This window comes from Lissotriton helveticus, chromosome 2_1 (genome assembly GCF_964261635.1).
Source record: "Lissotriton helveticus chromosome 2_1, aLisHel1.1, whole genome shotgun sequence".
Taxonomy (NCBI): Eukaryota; Metazoa; Chordata; class Amphibia; order Caudata; family Salamandridae; genus Lissotriton; species Lissotriton helveticus.
Genome location: NC_136059.1, coordinates 1,870,266,969 through 1,870,284,663, shown reverse-complemented (window position 1 = coordinate 1,870,284,663; position 17,695 = coordinate 1,870,266,969). Strand labels below are relative to the sequence as shown.

Here is a 17,695-nt window from a genome sequence, read left to right as displayed (position 1 = left end):
GGCGGTGCAATACTCAACGGGCACCCACGAAGGGGCTCTTTTTCTGAGATCTTTTGCTCCTTTGCGTATGATGAAGTAGGGGGGTGTGGCCCGTGCAAGTGTAGATACTGTGAAGTGCAGTGAGTGCGTTAAAAAAGGTTAGATATTCCACATAATATTTTTATTCAGTTTGGTAATCTACCTTGTTAAAAACGTGAAGAGTGGCAGCTTCCCTGACGTGAGGGTTCAGTTGAAGATATGCTCATCTCGTAGGGTCAATATGTTTCTCTCCTAATGGTTGCTCAATACCATGGCAATTCTTCAGGACCTAATAAATGAAAACTAAATATATCTAGAATGACACCATATATCTACTTTCACATTGGGGGAAAACGACAACTCTACACAGTCATTGTTTATTTTTAAACACAAATACCACTTATTGGCGACTTTATGGAACTCCTTGCCCCTTAAGATCCGTTCAGAGCCCAAGATCTTACTCTTTAGGGAACTTCTGAAGACTCATTTGTTTCCACTGTAGTGATTGAGCTGAGCCTCTCCTGTGTTCTGTTTCGCGCCGGGATGCCTCTGGGTAACTGAGCGCGCTATAAATTTTATATAAATATAAATAAAATAAACAGTGCCACTGGATTTATGCGGCAGGGGAGGACCAAATTATGCAGCAGGGTTTAGTACATTATATGGCAATAAAAGGCAAATTATGTGGCGCCAAGTGGCCCTTTTTGTGATGGCATTACTTCTTGTTTTTGTAATTTTACCAAATATTAACACTATCCGAGCAACGGTGTTTGCCTCATTAGCGCCAGCCTGACACCCAAATACAGCAATAAGTAACACAAGATGGTATTTGTGAAGAGCCTTCTCTTGGTTGGAAAGTAACGCGTTCTGTCTGGTTTTCATAATTGTTTAACTCGCTTAAAGCTGCTTTTTTCGTTAAAATCTGACGATTATGCAGCAGCACGTGGGTTATGTGGCAACTGCGACAAATGCATAATTATGCGGAAACCGCCACGAAGTGGCATCATTTCAGTGCCTCTGCTTATAAGTCAGACGCAGCGCGGTGTTCCATGAGCGGTGGGTAAGAGACGTCCAACCTCGAGGGAGAGTTTCGATGAGCGGCACACGAAGGGGGCATGCTGTGGGCAGGATGGCATTCTCCTGAGGGGACGAACGATGACAGCACAGTAGAGACGGAGTTGCCCTTGCTAGAGAGGTTTTGGTCGCTTACAACCTCTGAAAACAGCAGCGAAACTGTTCAATGGTGCTCGACCCGAATTTTAAGTCGGGGTTGATTTTAACGCACAGTATTTAAACCAGCAGTACCTTTAGCACCACGGGTCTAGAGGTTCTGTATGCCCCCTCTTTTCTACTTTGAAAACTTGCGGATATTGACCTGCAGCTGATGGGATGTTGATGTTTTACTAACTACATTAAAAGCAGGATCCGAGCATCCGAACTGGGGTCTCTTAGGAGCTCGGCGAGGCGCTGCTCCTGGCTGCGCGCTGGGGTCCCCGTCCTCTGCGCGCTCTGCGCGATGTCCCCTCTGCGGTCGACCCCTGTCCTCGCTCTGTTTGCGCTGCCCTCCCTCTCCCCGCGCTGCCCTTCCTCTCCCGCCCACCCCTGTGCAGACAGCGCCCTCCCTCCGCGGTCAGGGCTGACACCTGCCGGGAGGAGCAGTGGGGCGGTGGCTGCGCGTTCATCCACAGGGACCGCTGCACTTCGCCCTCAGCGCCGATCTGATCCCGCGGGGAGGGGGGCAAGTACCCATGAGTGAAACCGGGAACCCTGCAACAGCCGCTAGCGCCTCGAAGGAGCCCTCCACCTCGCGTGCCGACCGGCCAGTGGCCAACGAGAAGCAGGGTCTCTGAGTCCATCCACTGCGCGTAATATATCACTTTAAAGTTGGAGGGGTTTACATTACTCATTTCTAAGTGGTCGGCGTGGACACTGCTGAGGAGCTAGAACGTCGAGATCACACAAAGTTTGGTGTCAAGAAAAGTTTATACGACTGGCTGGCTGGTGAGGCAGAGGACACGGACATACGCCTGCGCGCCCAGGAGTAAGGACTTTACCCCGGACAGCACTGTGAGGTGCGACCGCGGCGCTGGAGGAGCAGGTACATTGCTGAAGAGACGAGGTGAGCAGATGCGCCTCAGGGAGAGACTGGAAGATGGGGTTATAGACGCTTTTTTGGTAATATCTGTATTTTTCCAGAGCATGGTACAAGCTCCCTAATTCATCTATACATAGGCTCTGGACTAGCTGATAGAATGGTGACAAGCTTGCCATAAAATGAATCTGAAGGGAACCTTCTTGAGTGGCAGATGCGTGGTTGGTCAGGTGTGTACCCTGCTTACGTCACGTCCACAGGTGAGAACTCAGGGTCCCTGACCCCGGCGGTACTCCGCCTGGACCCTCGGCTCCACGGATCAGCTTTAGACCTTTCATTGGAATCTCTCTGAGGCGAGTTGGCATCCACATAACCAATACCTTCTCGCCTCTCATCATCCCCTTTCCGCCTCCAAGCCACTGCTCGGGTCTGTCATTGCCTCTCGCGCGCTGAGGAAAGGGCACCAGAAAAGCAGGTTGCCCTTTCCAGAGCTGTGAGGTCGAACAAACTCCCGCTTTGTTCAAAACGGTTTTATTTCCTCACTCCCAATTTTTCACCGCCTACTCTGGCATTTACAAGACGTTTTCCACAATTTAATAATGGGTTTTAAATTTTTTGGCAATGTGTCTCGTGAGGAAAGTGCAGAGCGAACGGTCTGGTTTTATCAAAGGCACGGGAGCTATAAAAACGCTCCAGGGTCGTATAGCAGGGTTCCTCCCTCTTGGGCGCCGCGTTTCTGGGAAACACCTGTAAAGAAAACCGCTGCAGAGGTAGAGGCGGGCGAGTCAGTAGATTAACGGGGAGAACCGAGCCCAGCGTGGGTGGCTGGCAGAAGGCACATGAGGGCTCAGCCCAAGAGGACCTCGAGCCCAGCCAAAGTCAGGCTCGAGCCTTTATTGGGCTGTTTATCTCCATCCAGAGCTCGGCACAGGTTTGCTAACACTGGTCTGTGACCTTCTCCTCGCCATTGTGGAAGGTACAGCATTCCTCACCCTCCACTATTTCCATTCATAGGCTTGCCTTTAAATTCTCAGTTAGGACCACTCTTCAGTGCACACCTCTTTTATGTGTCCCCATTCGTTTATGGACAAACGTGTCTTCTCCCTACCCCCATGCCAGAATCTCTCTTTTCCATTGTGTGGTGATTCTGCACGCACCTGCTCTGTCCCATTTGCCACCGATGAACCCGTAGCCCGTCCTCTGTGTCACCTGGGTCCAGATTACATAAACTGCCACAGAGCGCTCATTGGTCGAGAGGCGCCGTTTATGACTTTATTACATTCTGAATGCACGGACTATTTCGCACTGTTTATTTCTGCAGAAGTCTGTGACGTTTTGCAGAAGTAAAACATACTTTTATTTTGTCTATGAAGACCTAGTACGTAAACAAAGTAATACGAATATTTAATTATGGCCGCTGAAGGTCAACAGTCATCGCATGAGGAAATGGGGCGCTGTGGCACACACTCCAATATTTATTTATTTATACAATTTCTAAAGCGCACTACCACCTAACAGGCATCTTGGCGCTAGTAACTCCGAGACCAAATCAACACAGGAGGGGTCAATGCGCAGGCCTAGTTCCTAGGGAATAGCCAGGTTTTAAGGTTCTTTCTGAACGCAAGCAGCAATATTGTAATACGGTGCAAAATAGAGACCAGTGAAATGTGTTAAAATCTGTTGTGAATGTTCAAAGCAAAAATTGAAAAAATACAATATCGCTGCGCAAGAAACAACATTGTGGATAGCTGTCTGCTCCTTGCTAGCTCTGTATGTGTGCCACAATTAAACAACAAGATGACAAAATGCTACATATAGGGACATTTAAACAGCATTATGAATATTTGACAGTCACTTAGACGATTGCTGTTTTTAGCAGAGCTTTTCTGATCAATGTGCGTGCTCGTGGCTCAACAGTAAAACTTTCCGAGCCCACATCTTAAACATCTCCCAAACCTGGCAGCTTTCAAGAAACAAGCGTTGGCAAAGCCTATAGGTCTGGCACTGGCAGTCCGCCTTTTGACTTTTTCAATGCTTGTTTTCTTTCGTTATGGTCAAACTTTCGTGTTGGGGAAGCTGTCGGACCCTTCCCAATCATTAATTAATTAATTCTTCATTGTTTGATTACTTAAAATCTTACAATATTACAGATACAAACATATACTATAATGTTAAAACCATTAAAAAAAATTACATAAAAAATACATTACAACTTACTAAGCCTCGTATTTTAGGACTTAGTCTCCCAATTTTGCTTTAACTCTCAGTAAAAACTTTACGAAGGCAGAGTTCATACTTATATCATTAGGGTGCAGACACCTTATCAGTGCGTGCCTACATGTCCTTATTCCTCGTATATTAAAAGATCGTTTAAGTAAAATTTTTCTTTCAATCTGAAGTCCAGGACACATACATAGCAGGTGGACAATATTCTCCTCTCCATTTTTACACAATCCGCAGAGTGTACACCCCTCCATTTTCTTCCACGGGGGAAGATGACTAAGGCCAGGGAGTATGCCAAATCTTGCTTTAACAAGAACTTGCTTATTTTTTTCTGACCAAGGTATTTCCCAATAATCTTGTACCTTCTTTTTTGTATATCCATTATGATTGGCCTTCCCAATCTAAAAAAATGTCTAAAAGTAGAACTGTTGTTTTGGTTTCAAACTGTAGACATTAGTCGCTGGCACTGAATGAAGCTACTTTGTGTATGAATGCGCACCTTGGGAAAGGGTAAAACACCGTCTCTCACAGTGAAGTTAGCCAGTGGCTGTAGTGGGCTGAACCACTACCCCTTGCTGTAGTGGGCAGAAGTAAAATATGAATGACTTACCAAAAGACCAATGGGTGAAGGGATAGCTGAAAGCCACAATAAGTTAGTATAATATAGATATATTTTAGTAAAATCAAAAGATCTTGGCTAATGCCAGACTGAAAAAGCCCAAACAAGCCTAATCTTTGAGTCATTCATCCGCTTGTCCAACCACTGTGACTAACACTCTCCCCTCCCCTCCGCCCCTGAAGCTCATAGCCCGACTCAACTTAGTTTGACCTGCGGCGGCCGGCACAGGTAAGCGCAGTGGGGCGTGGTAGTGCGTGGCAGGGGGGAAACCGACGGAATAGGTATTGTTTATATAACTATACCTGTCATCTGTCGACTCCCCTTCCCACCCCACCCTGCCCCGCCCCACCACCCTACTGTGTTTACCTGTGCTGCCCGCCACTGAGTTTGACCTTCACAGAAGATAAAAGCTCAACACATACCATACCATGTATCCTGTCCCAACATTCTCACAGATCTTCAGCTAACCAGGAAGTAAGTGATGCAAGAAAAATCTGAATCCCCACATTTAAAAACAGCATGAAGAAATAAATAAACTAAAAAGCTGCCATGCAAGATACATGTAGAAGGAGAATGATAGTATGAGTGCTGCAAACAGTGGATAAATCATTTGATATATCTGGATGAATGGATGCATGAAAAAGCACTAGTTATTGATCATCTTGTGTGGTCATGACTCAAGGTTCAAGGCATAGGAGGCGTGGGGTGTGGTCTTTGTAAAAAGGAGGCAATTATACCGAAGGGACAGGGAGCGGGGTTTGAGACAGTTAATCCCTTGATTCCCATGTGGTCGTGCTGTCTTCCTTCCTCTTTTCTCTCAATAAGTCCCTCCTTTTTTTGCACCCTTTAAGAGCCTATGTGATATATGCAGGCTTGTGTTAGCATAGCCAGTTGAAGCCCTAAGGATCCTGGAGCTATAATATTTCATAGACCGGTGCATTAAAGGGTAACATGTGAGTCGGTACTGACGTGAGTAGTGCTGCATTCATGCCTGATATTTCAATTTCTAAGTACATGTATGAAAAGTACTAGGAAAGGAACAGGCCAATTCACACACAAAATTTAGGAATCCCGGGCTTGCAAAGGCATTCCCCCATCTACCAGTGCTCCATCGACTCACAACACCCAGCGCACAACTCATGTAGCAAACACAAGAAGATGATGGATGGGGGGCTTAAACTTTCCAGACACTCACCCCCAGTCACAGATCTCGGTTGAATCCATCATCGTTCTTTAGCTCACTTCATGGAAATGGAAATGGAAATGGATGTGGATTTATAGAGCGCGAATTGCTGCCCGAAGGCGTCCAAGCGCTTCACCACTCCAGTTCATACACAACTATATGTAATTCAGTCTAGAACACTTAGGGGCACATTTATGAAAAAGTGGTGCGGCGAAGCACAGAAAGTCATCTTGCTGCATGGCACTGTGCCACTGAGAAAGGGCAGGAATGTGACATTTATACGGCAAACAGGACATTCCTGACTCCCCCCCCCTGTACTGGCACACAATGGGCTGCCTAGCACCAACACAGGCACCCTTGCAGAGGTTTATCTATGCAGAATGCAGCACACACAGAGAGAGGAAGTAACATGGAGAAAAAATATATATTTCTCCTCGTTACAAGTCTCCTGGGGAGGCATATTGTTTAGGCGCATTCCCAGGTTAACAAATCTTGTAAATCTTGGAATGTGCCAAAAACTGTGGGAGTTGCGTGGGAACACCCACTCAATGCCCATGGATCGCCTTCCCAGGGCAGAGTAACAAAACACAGCGATTCGCGCTGCATTGTCTTACTCCAGATTGTTGTAGCCACTCAAAGCCACACAAAGTGGCTCAAATAATCTGACTTAGAGGTTTGTGTCACGCATGTACCACACTGCATGGCGCAAAGGTGACACAACCTTCTCATAAATATGCACCTCCTGATAGACAGATGTGGTATATCCCCTAGTGCTCCCCTGAGGCACATCATTGAGCGGCTCTCCTGAGGTGAATCACTAGGACTTCCTGCATTTCATCCTAAACTACCCTGCTGAACATGAACCTGCGCGGCTGATATGCATCACCATGTGCCCCCTGCATGACACAATCCTGTGCTCTGTTGATGCGCATCATTCTGCGCCCACTGCTGCACAGGGTGATGTGTAATTGATGGTCTGTGTGCACTGAAGCATGCATATGTGTTGATATGCATGTATAAATTGTCTGTAAGTCTGTTAGACTGTTAGATTTTGTGAAAAGATGTATCTCGGTGTATTGATCTGTGCGCCTGTGGGCACTTTGTGCAATCTGGATTATTTGTATGTTGGATGCCTCGCTGTACATGTACTTAACAAAAGGCAAATAAATAGGCTTTTTTAATGTTTATCATTGAATTTATTTTGAAAAAATTAATGCAATGTCAAGCTTCAATGATGGTCACAAATAAGGGTATATTGTTCTTTTAACTCATTCTATGCCCCAGACAGTCTGTACCGTTTGATTAGAAAGAATGTGACTGCATTTAATACGCCCACAACCTCTTTCAAAAGCCGACTATTCCCAACAATACATTTGTAGATATGAACATGGGTTTTGAAGATTCATTAGTCCCTGCATACCATTACCCATTGCAAACCACAGGATCTCTTACAAAGTTTAACCCCTTGGGCACGTCTGGAATTCCCCAGCGGTGCAGGCAAATTCCACACGTGCGAGGTTCGGACGGCCCCCGGCCGTCCAACGCACACACCCACCTTGACGTTGGATGGCCGGGGGCCGTCCGACGCATAGAAGGGGTTAAAGTATGTGGAAGGGGACAATGGGACTGATCTCAGTGCACTTATCTGCCTAACTTCTCCAATGAGCAACTTGGTGGCAGAGTCAAGATGTAAGGGTCAATGGTCAAACCTTGTTGTAGGTCAGGCGCACCAATAATTCTGCTCCAACTACCACCCATTAAACGCACAACGGATATAAAAATATGTGTACTTCACTGTCATATTTGCCACAGAACATTTACTAGTGTTTACGTTATGTCAATTTGTTAAGCTTACTATTCACCTGCAAGTGTACCCTGGCGCTTGAGTAGGTGTGTGGTCCCTGCATAATTATTTGAAGAGCCAGGTCTTCAGCTTCTTGCGAAACTCAAGTAGCGAGGATGAGGCTCTGATGTGTTGCAGGAGGTTGTTCCATGTTTTGGGTGCAAGGTAAGAGCACAGAATGATGGCTATCAACAGAGCACAGGATCGAGTCATGCAGGAGGCACACGGTGATGTGTATCAACATCACAGGTTCATGTTCAGCACTGGGTGTTGTGAGTCAGTGGAGCACTGGTTGATGAGGGAATGCCTTTGCGTGGCCATGATTGGCAGACAATTCTAAAGCTGGACTACTTGAAGGCTAGGTAGGCAACATACCAGTTGCCGTTTGTATATTCTGTGAGTTTTATGGCATTGGCGTTATTATATAAAATCTAATGTATAGAAATTGAGATATTGAGTTTCAAAACAATTAGCAAAAAATGGCACTTAGAAGCAAAAAGAGCTTTAGGGGTTACTGAGGTCACGTTGGACCGAGGCAAAGTCAAAGTTCGGGCGCAGTGGAGCACCAGCCGGCTATAGGACCCATGCAGGCCCCATTGAGCAAAGTACATTTCCGGGTCGCAACAGCGAGATGCATTGGGAGATACATCGATACAGGTCCCACACGTTGAGGGTTAGTCAATTTTCTCCATGCATTGATGGCGATGCGTCAGTTCCACCGACGGATGCCAAAGTTGAGAGGTGTTGAGCTATGCGCCTGATTTCTCCATGGAATCAAGGAGATGTGTCGATCTCTCCACACTGCAGCGGGGACAATACGATGTCTGATGCGTCGATCTCGAGAGGCAAAGCGCTGGTTCCTATGTGATGCACTGATTTTACTCCAGCAACCAGGTCAATGCGCTGGTTCTCCTACACGTAGACATTAGATCGCTCGAAGTCTGTGTTGTAAGTATCTGTGCCACTTCCAGTGAGCCAGGCACAGGAGCAGCAGTAGAGACTTTGATATACCTGAGTCTCAAGCAACAGGAGGCAAGCCAAGAAGTCCTTGGAGCACACTTGGAGTGAAGGCAGAGTTCAGCTCTCCTTCAGCAAAGTCAGAGAGCAACAGGCAACAGGGCAGCACACATAAAAGCAGGCCTTCCAGATTAGCAGTCAGTTGAGTCCTTTAAGCAGCCCAGCAGTTCTTCCGGCAGAGCTTTAGTGATACGTCCTGTAGTGTCTGATTTTAGGGGGTCAGAGCCCCAGTACGTATACCCAAAAGTGCCTTTGATGTGGGGGTGACTTAAAAGCAACTCTTCGAAGTACACAGGTCCGCCTTTCAATCCAGCGCTATCTGCCAAGCTATCTATGGGGGGTAAATCAGCCCTTTGTGTGGGGACAGGACTTAACTTAATTAATGAAGTGTTAGCCCCTCCCTTCCATCCTGCCCAGGCAGGGCCATCAGAATAGAAATGTATGTAGATGGGTAATGAGCCACACCTATCCTTCTTGTGTTATTGGCTGCCCAGAGGAGAAACTAAGTGTAGCTGTCACCCACCCCAGATGTGTATTGAAGTAAGGCTGCTAGACACACAGAGCAGTAATTGCAGAGAAATGTCCAATTTCTAAAAGTGCCATTTCTAAAACAGTAATGTTAAATCCAACATTTCCAGTAAGGAGGATTTATCATTACCATTCAAAAGATATGAAACATGAAGTGGCTCCTCCTGTCTGATGAGGACTTACACCTTAAAAGTGTATAAGGGAATTCCAAATGCAAACCGATGAGAGAAGTAGGCGTCACAGAAGTGGTAAGCAAATCTAGCTGTTTGTCACTACTAGATCAGGCAAAACCTACCAGTACATATCCTACCTTTTACTTACACAGCACCCTGCCAGTGCGGCTACCTGGGGTCTACCTTAGGTGTGACATATGTGTAATAAAAGGGGCGTTTAAGGCTTGGCAAGTGGTTTTAAATGCTAAGTTGGAGTGGCAGTAAACTGCACACACAGGCTCTGCAATGGCAAGCCTGGCCACGTTTTAAAGGCTACTTGTGTGGAAGGCACAATCAGTGCTGCAGACCCACTAGTAGCCTTTATTTTAAAGGCCCTCTGTATATGGTATACCTCTTTACAAGAGACTTATAGGTAAATTAAATATGCTAATCATGTATACACAAAATATCCACATGTTCAGAGAAGAAGCACAAGCACCTTAGCACTGGTCAGCAGTGATATAGAGCTCAGAGACCAAAGGCCAACAAAAACTTTGTGCAAAAAGAGGAAGAGGAAGCCAAATAATTTGGGGTGACCCTTCAGAGAGAGACATTTTCCAACAGTGACATTATAGTGAGGTGAAAATGTCAGTGGCAAGGTAAGATTTTAAACCAAAAAACAAATGAAATACACCAGTTATAGTTATCTCTAGCAACAATAATGTGTGCCGTAATTACCCCACATTTTACATTGCCCATGACATATTCTATAGCATCATCTTTTCTGTTTAAATTTGTTTTATTGAATTTTGGTTTTTCACATCTCAGATGGTACATTCTGGAGCATCATAGATAACATTACTGCAACATTTTCGACATCTTGAGAACACAGTGCATGGGGGGATGGTTTATAGTTACTTATTACATTGGTGCACAAGTTTAGTTACCAGAGTAGACTATAACTGGTGAATATCAGTTTAAAATGCTACATTGTCACTTACATTTTCACCTAACTATACCGTCACTTTGACCACTGTTTTATTTACACACACACATATTTCTTTTTATTCCACATTGACATACCTTATGGATTATACAAGAGATGAACAACACGTTTTGAGATGCTAAACTCATACAATAAAATATGTCCAATCCCTGCATTTACCAAAGTTTTTCTTTTGTGATTTTATCAGTAACAACTGAGGAACCTTAAAATTGACATTTTACTGTCACGATGGAAGAAAGCAGATTTTGCAGGGTCAGAAAAAAATATTTTCCCCATGGGGAGTTGCCTTCTGGTTGTCAATAAAAAGTTGCCTAGTAATGTATTGTCCGCTGTTGTATTCTCAAAGTGATACCGAGCAATCTTTGGAACTTTTTATGCTCATTCACATGGTGTGATAGCTGTAAATTCTGTTGCTTTGAAAACAGACCTTGGGCGGACAGGTTGGGCGAGGGACCAGATCTTATCGACTCTACTTAGGGTGGGCTTTTCACTGTCCCTGCTCTCAGTAGCGGTTGCTGGTGGGAGTAGCTACCGGGCGGTGACGTGGTGAGGGGGAGGGGCAGGGTGAGGGGTAGTAATCTATGGATTACGGAGGATTACAGGTAAGTAAACATATAAATAAATTAATTGAATTTTGTTGCGTGCACTGCATTCCGAAATGCGATGCAGTGCACGCAACTAAATTCGTTTTATTTATTTATATGTTTACTTACCTGTAATCCACAGATTACTAACCCCCACCCTGCCCCTCCCCCTCCACCCGTCACCACCCGGTAGCTACTCTCACCACCGACCGCTACTGCCTGCAATCCATGAGGGCCCCACCCTAAGTGCGCCCACTCATTAAAAGGAAATATATTTTGTTTGTGTTTCCTTTAGCTTCATCAGGTTATGTATACACAGTAATTCCGCTATAAAACAGAAGATGTTGCAAATACGTAACCGGAAGCAATAAGAAAACAACTACAGAAAAATGTGTTATGCTACCAAAATGGATAAATGAGAGTGTAGCGTTAGAACTCCATGGGGGCTTATTTACAATCCCCTTGCTGTGCTGGACCATCAATTTTAACATGGGAAAAAATGGCAACTGGCGGCGCAAGGGGCTTGTAAATAAGCCCCATGGTGTATTGGTCTCTTCCGTATTAATTTGTGCTGGTGTTTGCTTGTGCTCGGCACAGGCACCTATTGTTGACAGTCCACAACATAATGGCGCTGTCTTTCAAACTTTTAAGCACTGTAAAGCAGCAGAGTGTTAAAAATATCGATATACATTAAAATCAAAGTTATAATTTAGAGCTTTGGTTAACACAGAATAGACCAAATCGACACATTAGTTAAAGAGTGATGGTTAGGAAGCAACAGAGATAATGCATTTTGCAGTGTTTGCAGGCGTGGTGGGTGGTTCAGGTTGAAGTTGCCTTCCATGAACACCTTGGTCAGTGGCACTTTTTTTTACACAGGAAGCAATGATTACAGAAGACTTTATAGAAATATCCGAGGTTCGTTGTTCACTAAAAAGGTTCACAAATAGAAGCGACAGTGGCTTCTATCACTAGAACCAATGCATAGAATCATATGTTGCAGAAACCGATATTGACAATAATGATATCAATATGTTTTAGAATGACACAGACTTTTTACATTGGCACTTCATGAACCACTTCTCTATAATGTTTCACTATCGTTTTTCATTGCTTTTCTTTTCTGTATTTAGTTTCTAAGAGCCTTGGTTCCACACAATTCTCAGCTGCAAAATGTGGGGCAATGCATTCAGTGGACATCATAACTGATTACATTAACAATGCACTTTAACATATCATGAGTGATGTAATACTTGAGGTCATAAGCAGTGCATGGCAGGAGCATAGGTTTTAGTTAGCGGAGAAAACTATGAATGATGAATTTGAGTATGCTTTTTAAAAAAAAAAAAATTTGCTTTTATCCAAAACTATAGCATCAATGTTTCCTTTATTTTTGTTAAGTAAGGTAAGAATTTATCACCATATCTAACTATAAAGTCACATTAATCTCCTCCTGGAGAATGGTATGTCAGTCAAAAATGAAAGCAATCTCACCTGCATTCAATTGGTGTGTGAGTGATCCACCAAAGTATGTCTAAGGCAGGTAGGTGTTATATTCAATGAATGGTTTACACCGTTACATCCAGAGGTGTTTTATACCAACTGTCCACTGAACTGCTGTTTGTTCACATGCCCTAGGTATGTGATCACACTCAAGTGTATTGTGGCTAATGCCCAATATGTGTTGCCTATACATCAATGTTTTCTGCGGCCACACATTACTTTATATGCTAACAATAGCAACAACAACAACAATAATAATATGAATACTAATTAACAATGTATGAATCCATTAACCCTGTGTTTTTCCACCCACTAATAAATACAATTATAATACATAACGATGATCACACTTGTCCCATAATAATTAGCCTTACCACAAATAAACTGGATGGATTGGTTTCCTTAAGAGCACAAAACAAATCCAAACAAGCTACAATAACCACTGGGTTAACCACAAACCTTGGGTTCCAGTTGGAGCAGCATGTCACTTGCCCTAAAGCGCTTGTTCTTCTCTACTCCCACTTGATTACTAGTTCTTCGGAAGTGCGTGGTAGTAAGCCCACTGTTTCGGGGAGGCCCATTGCAAGCTTTGCCCACTCCCATGGAGTCTTTATGGTATAGAAACCTGTAAGCCTCTGGAAGATGGGCTGCTTTACCTTACCGTGGGTGTTATTCCTTAGTGAAGCGTTGATCCCCTCCATTATTACAAGAAGGTGGAGATCTTCAGTTAAGTCTTTCATCTGGCTTCCTTTCTTTGTAGACTACTGCAGACCTGATATGACTTCTGCAGCGTCCAAGGCCTTCCTCTCCTTTCTGGTGTTGACATACAAATCCCAAACCAGCATTTAATTCTCTTGGATCTGACAATATTAAATACACGAGTGGCCCGACAGAAGACCAGGAGGGAAAAAAAAAAAATAATAATTTCCCCACATCGTCGTCTGTCGAATTACGAAATCCCCCCCCCCCCACCCGGCCCCACCACTCTTACCTGCACGGGCGGCGGCTGATTAAGTTATCCAAGTACTTATACAATTGCACAAAACCATTGCCAAAGTAGGCTTAACAATGTTCAAGTTCTTCTTGCTGGATCTGGGCACACACTAGTGCTACCAACTTTTTTCTGGAAGGAATGGTGCAAAGCATTTTAAAGATTTGTGAAACCTTAAACACAATAGTATATTTTTTGAGGATTTGGTTTCCCATGGAGCTGTAAAGTCAGTGAATTGGTTTATTGAAATGCCCTCGTCCATTACGCTGATAAGATAGCTCATTTTATTTAATAATTTGCTGTAGAGATCCGTGGGTCCCCTGAAGGTCACATGTCCGAGTTCTGGTAAGGCTGACTCAGGCTACTCGGTTGATAACATTGTTTTTTATTGATTTACACCTGCTGTTTAGTGCAGAAATACCAATCAATTATATGTGTCCTTCTTTGCACCTGGCAACCCCACAAATAAATGGTCATCCATTCAATGTTTTTTGGTGCGATCAATGTAAACATCTAAGTGGCTAATATTTTCATTACGTAAACTCTGTTCATATTAATTTTGAAAGCTACAATGTGTGAGAATGAGCCCCAGGGCATTAACAACCTATGGTTGCTGCATAATTAATGCATAATTAAACATTTCACATGAGTGCAACTTCCTTAAATACACGTTCAGCTTTATTTAATTGAGCAACAGTTGCTTCTGAAATAGAATGAACCGTCACATAGTAAATTGCAAGTGCTTTTCAGGTCTTGCCCACAGAGAGCTTTGGCTGTCTGATTTCAAAAGACCTTTTGTCCTTATTGCAAATATTTCTAGTGGACTTTAGGTCAGCCATTGCTTATCACTGGTTAGCTTTTTTGTCCATCTCATTTGCTAGCTTCTAATTTATTGGCTTTACTTCATCTTATTCTTCTTGTCCCTCCCCTGGAGTGAAGCTGTGTTATAGAGTTTCTGAATGAATGTGTTATATCCTTCCACTTCTTGCAGTCAGCAAACAACTGTTTTCTTCTCCTTTCGGCATTCATAGGTTATACATGTGTTTTCCCTCTCTCTATAGTGTGCTTATTTTATTTTATGTTTGCCTCCCCATTTGCTTTTGTTGAATAGTGGTAGAAAGTAACTTTTATACCCCTATAATGCACACATGAAGTACAAGACCATTTAATGAAACTAGCTTTTCCACACTTTTCAGAGCACCTTATTCCTTCAATAACACTGTCCTTCTCAAAGTTTCTGTTCCTTCCCTACCCCTTCCGACTCTTTGCTTGAAATTTTTTTATATGTATTTTTTTATATGTATCCCCCCCCCCAGTGTCACATGTGTGAGGGCGCAGCAGCTGCACACTGCTGCCGCATTGCTCAAACCGCTGATCATTGCTCTCCAGCGATCCCCCATCCAGTTTCTCCTTCCTGCTCCCCGGCTTACTCCTCGTTTATAATTTTTTTCTCTTTTTCCCCCCGAAAGGACACAGCAGCTGTGATGTGCTAAGGGGGCCGCTCCTTTCCTATTTTCCGTGCTCCTGTGTATTTTATTTGATCTTTTTAATGGACTTCCCTAACTGACCATCAGCGAGGCTGGAACAGTAAATTATCAAGCATTTGCAATACAATAGGTCTCGCATTTGCGAGATTTTGAGCTATTGGCGTAAATGACAATGTCTTTTACCCGCGTTTTTCTTGGGTGGAGTTGTTTGGAAAAATAGGCAATATTTGCTTGTGCAGTTTACTTTTGCTTACCATAAGTTTATGCTACATAAATTATGATTGTAAATGCATTCATGCACACATATACATGTACATAGGCGTGTAAATAGATATCGATGCATACATGAGTACAAACATGCCTATTGGCGATGTGAAACTTCACTTAATCCCTGATAGCAACATCCTTGGACAAGCCCCTTACTCTCCAAAACATTGGTCCTGTATACAATGCACAGAAGCAGTTTTATACTAGCAGTCGGACCTACAGTTCACGCCACTGTATTTTGAATAATAAAGTCGGGAACCCTGAGCGGAGACAAACAGAGCCGTTTGTGCCTGTCTGCTCACAGGAGTTTTAAAAAGTGTCCCTCTTTCTTCTGCCAACACAGCCTTAAGCCTGAGCTGTCTGGCCCAAATCCAACATGATTTCAGATGCACTCATAGCAACACACAGAAATGAACACATATGAACACGGTTCTTTCCACCATGCCTTGTGCTGTTTTAAAATTAGGGTTGCGTGAAGGGTGACCAACTGGCATGGGTGCAAATTTAGAATGGCGATTGTAAAAATTCAGGACACAGGGTCAATATTCAGGACAAAAATTCAGGACAAAAGGTCAAAATTCAGGACAAAACTTCAGGACAAAAGGTAAGTTTTACAGATGCATCAGAGGAGGTCGCGCAATAGAATATAAGTAAGTAAATAGACAACCACTTAAGTACAAGTCAAAATAGGTTTATATTAGGGTGAGACAATCGTGTACTTCACGTTTTTTTAGTATGGCCACTGCTTGCTACCTTAGACGATTCAAAACTGGCATCTCACTCCAGCAGGTACATTAGTCACCAGACGATGGTGAACCACACCTGAATACAAGTGGGGCTGCTTTTATTGTTGATTGAAAACTACTGGATATTCAAGGAACTTGGCAGTGCCATCACCAAGTAACAAAACCGCTCACCCCCCTTTAATGCCTCCCAGGGAAACACCTGATTCCCAGTTGGCCAGTTCGATATTGCTACCACCCTCCGATGGTGCCCCGCATCTTCACATAGACCATCTCTCATGTGTATTTAATTTCTTTTACAGTGTTACTCATCTCAAGTATATAGGGCAGGGAGTCAGAGTGTGATACATCACACACACATTATGTAGAGACAATGACTCATATGAACGTGAAAGTCAATGTATAGGAAATGTTACTTAAGATAATGGGTGCTACAAGGAGTAATCATTCTTTTATATATATCACCATTCATTCTGTCCTTCTATCTATGTGCCCATTTATATCCAAACATATTCAACCATTTGCAAACGTATCTACCCTGTATCCTTACATCCATCATTTCGCTCATCCATCCCTCCATCCAACTTTTCACTCATCCATCCATTATTCATCCACCCATCCTTTCACCCCATCCGTACCGTCATCTATCCACTCTTCTATCCATCCATCTATTCACTCATCTATCCAGCCATTTACCCTTACACCCATCCAGCCATCCTTTCACTTACTCATCCGTCCACCCAGTCACTTATTCTTCCACCCATTCACCTTTTTAGTCATTCACCCTCCCTTTCCCTCTCCATCCCCCTTTCACTTATCCATCCATCCTTCCACCCACCCACCCATCTACTCATCCATTCATTAATCCATCCATTGACTCTATTACTCATCCATCCGTTCTCTCATCCATCCACCCTTTCACTTCTTCACTCATCTATCCATCCTTTTGTCCATCTACACCCTTTCACTCACTCATCAATCCTTACATCCACCCTTTAACTTATCCATCCATCCATCCTTTCACTTATCAATTCATCGATCCATCCATCCTTTCACTCATCCATTCACCCATTCACTCGCCCATCATCTACCCTTTCTCTCATCCATCTGCCCTTTCACCCACACATCCATCTCTTTACCTTTTCTCTCATCCATACTTCCACTCATTCACTCATCCATCCATCCTTTCTTTCATTATCTATCCATTCACCCTTTCATTCATCCTTTATTTATTTATTTATTTTAAAAATTTATAAAGCGCGGCGTATACCCGTGGGTGTCTTGGCGCTATAATTTTGCTGAAAATCCCAGAATGAGGTGGTATCTGCCTTAAAACGTATTGTTACTGAACAGATTATTGATCGAATAACCAGGTTTTTACCAATTTTCTAAATTGAAATAACGAGGGTGACAGTTTTATTTCCTTTGGGAGCATGTTC

The 17,695-nt window shown here is 43.7% G+C and overlaps 1 protein-coding gene across 2 annotated transcripts in view; it reads left to right on the top strand.

The window, feature by feature from the left end:
• The first annotated feature begins 1,020 nt into the window (after positions 1 to 1,020).
• Positions 1,021 to 17,695, top strand: part of UGT8 (UDP glycosyltransferase 8) — a 306,771-nt gene continuing 290,096 nt past the window's right edge. The window contains exon 1 of one of the 2 annotated variants that reach the window (XM_078676775.1): positions 1,021 to 2,116. The gene's annotated coding sequence lies outside the window, so the exon portion shown is untranslated. Of the gene's footprint in view, positions 2,138 to 17,695 lie in introns of both variants that reach the window. The other variant, XM_078676774.1, reaches the window with a different exon arrangement.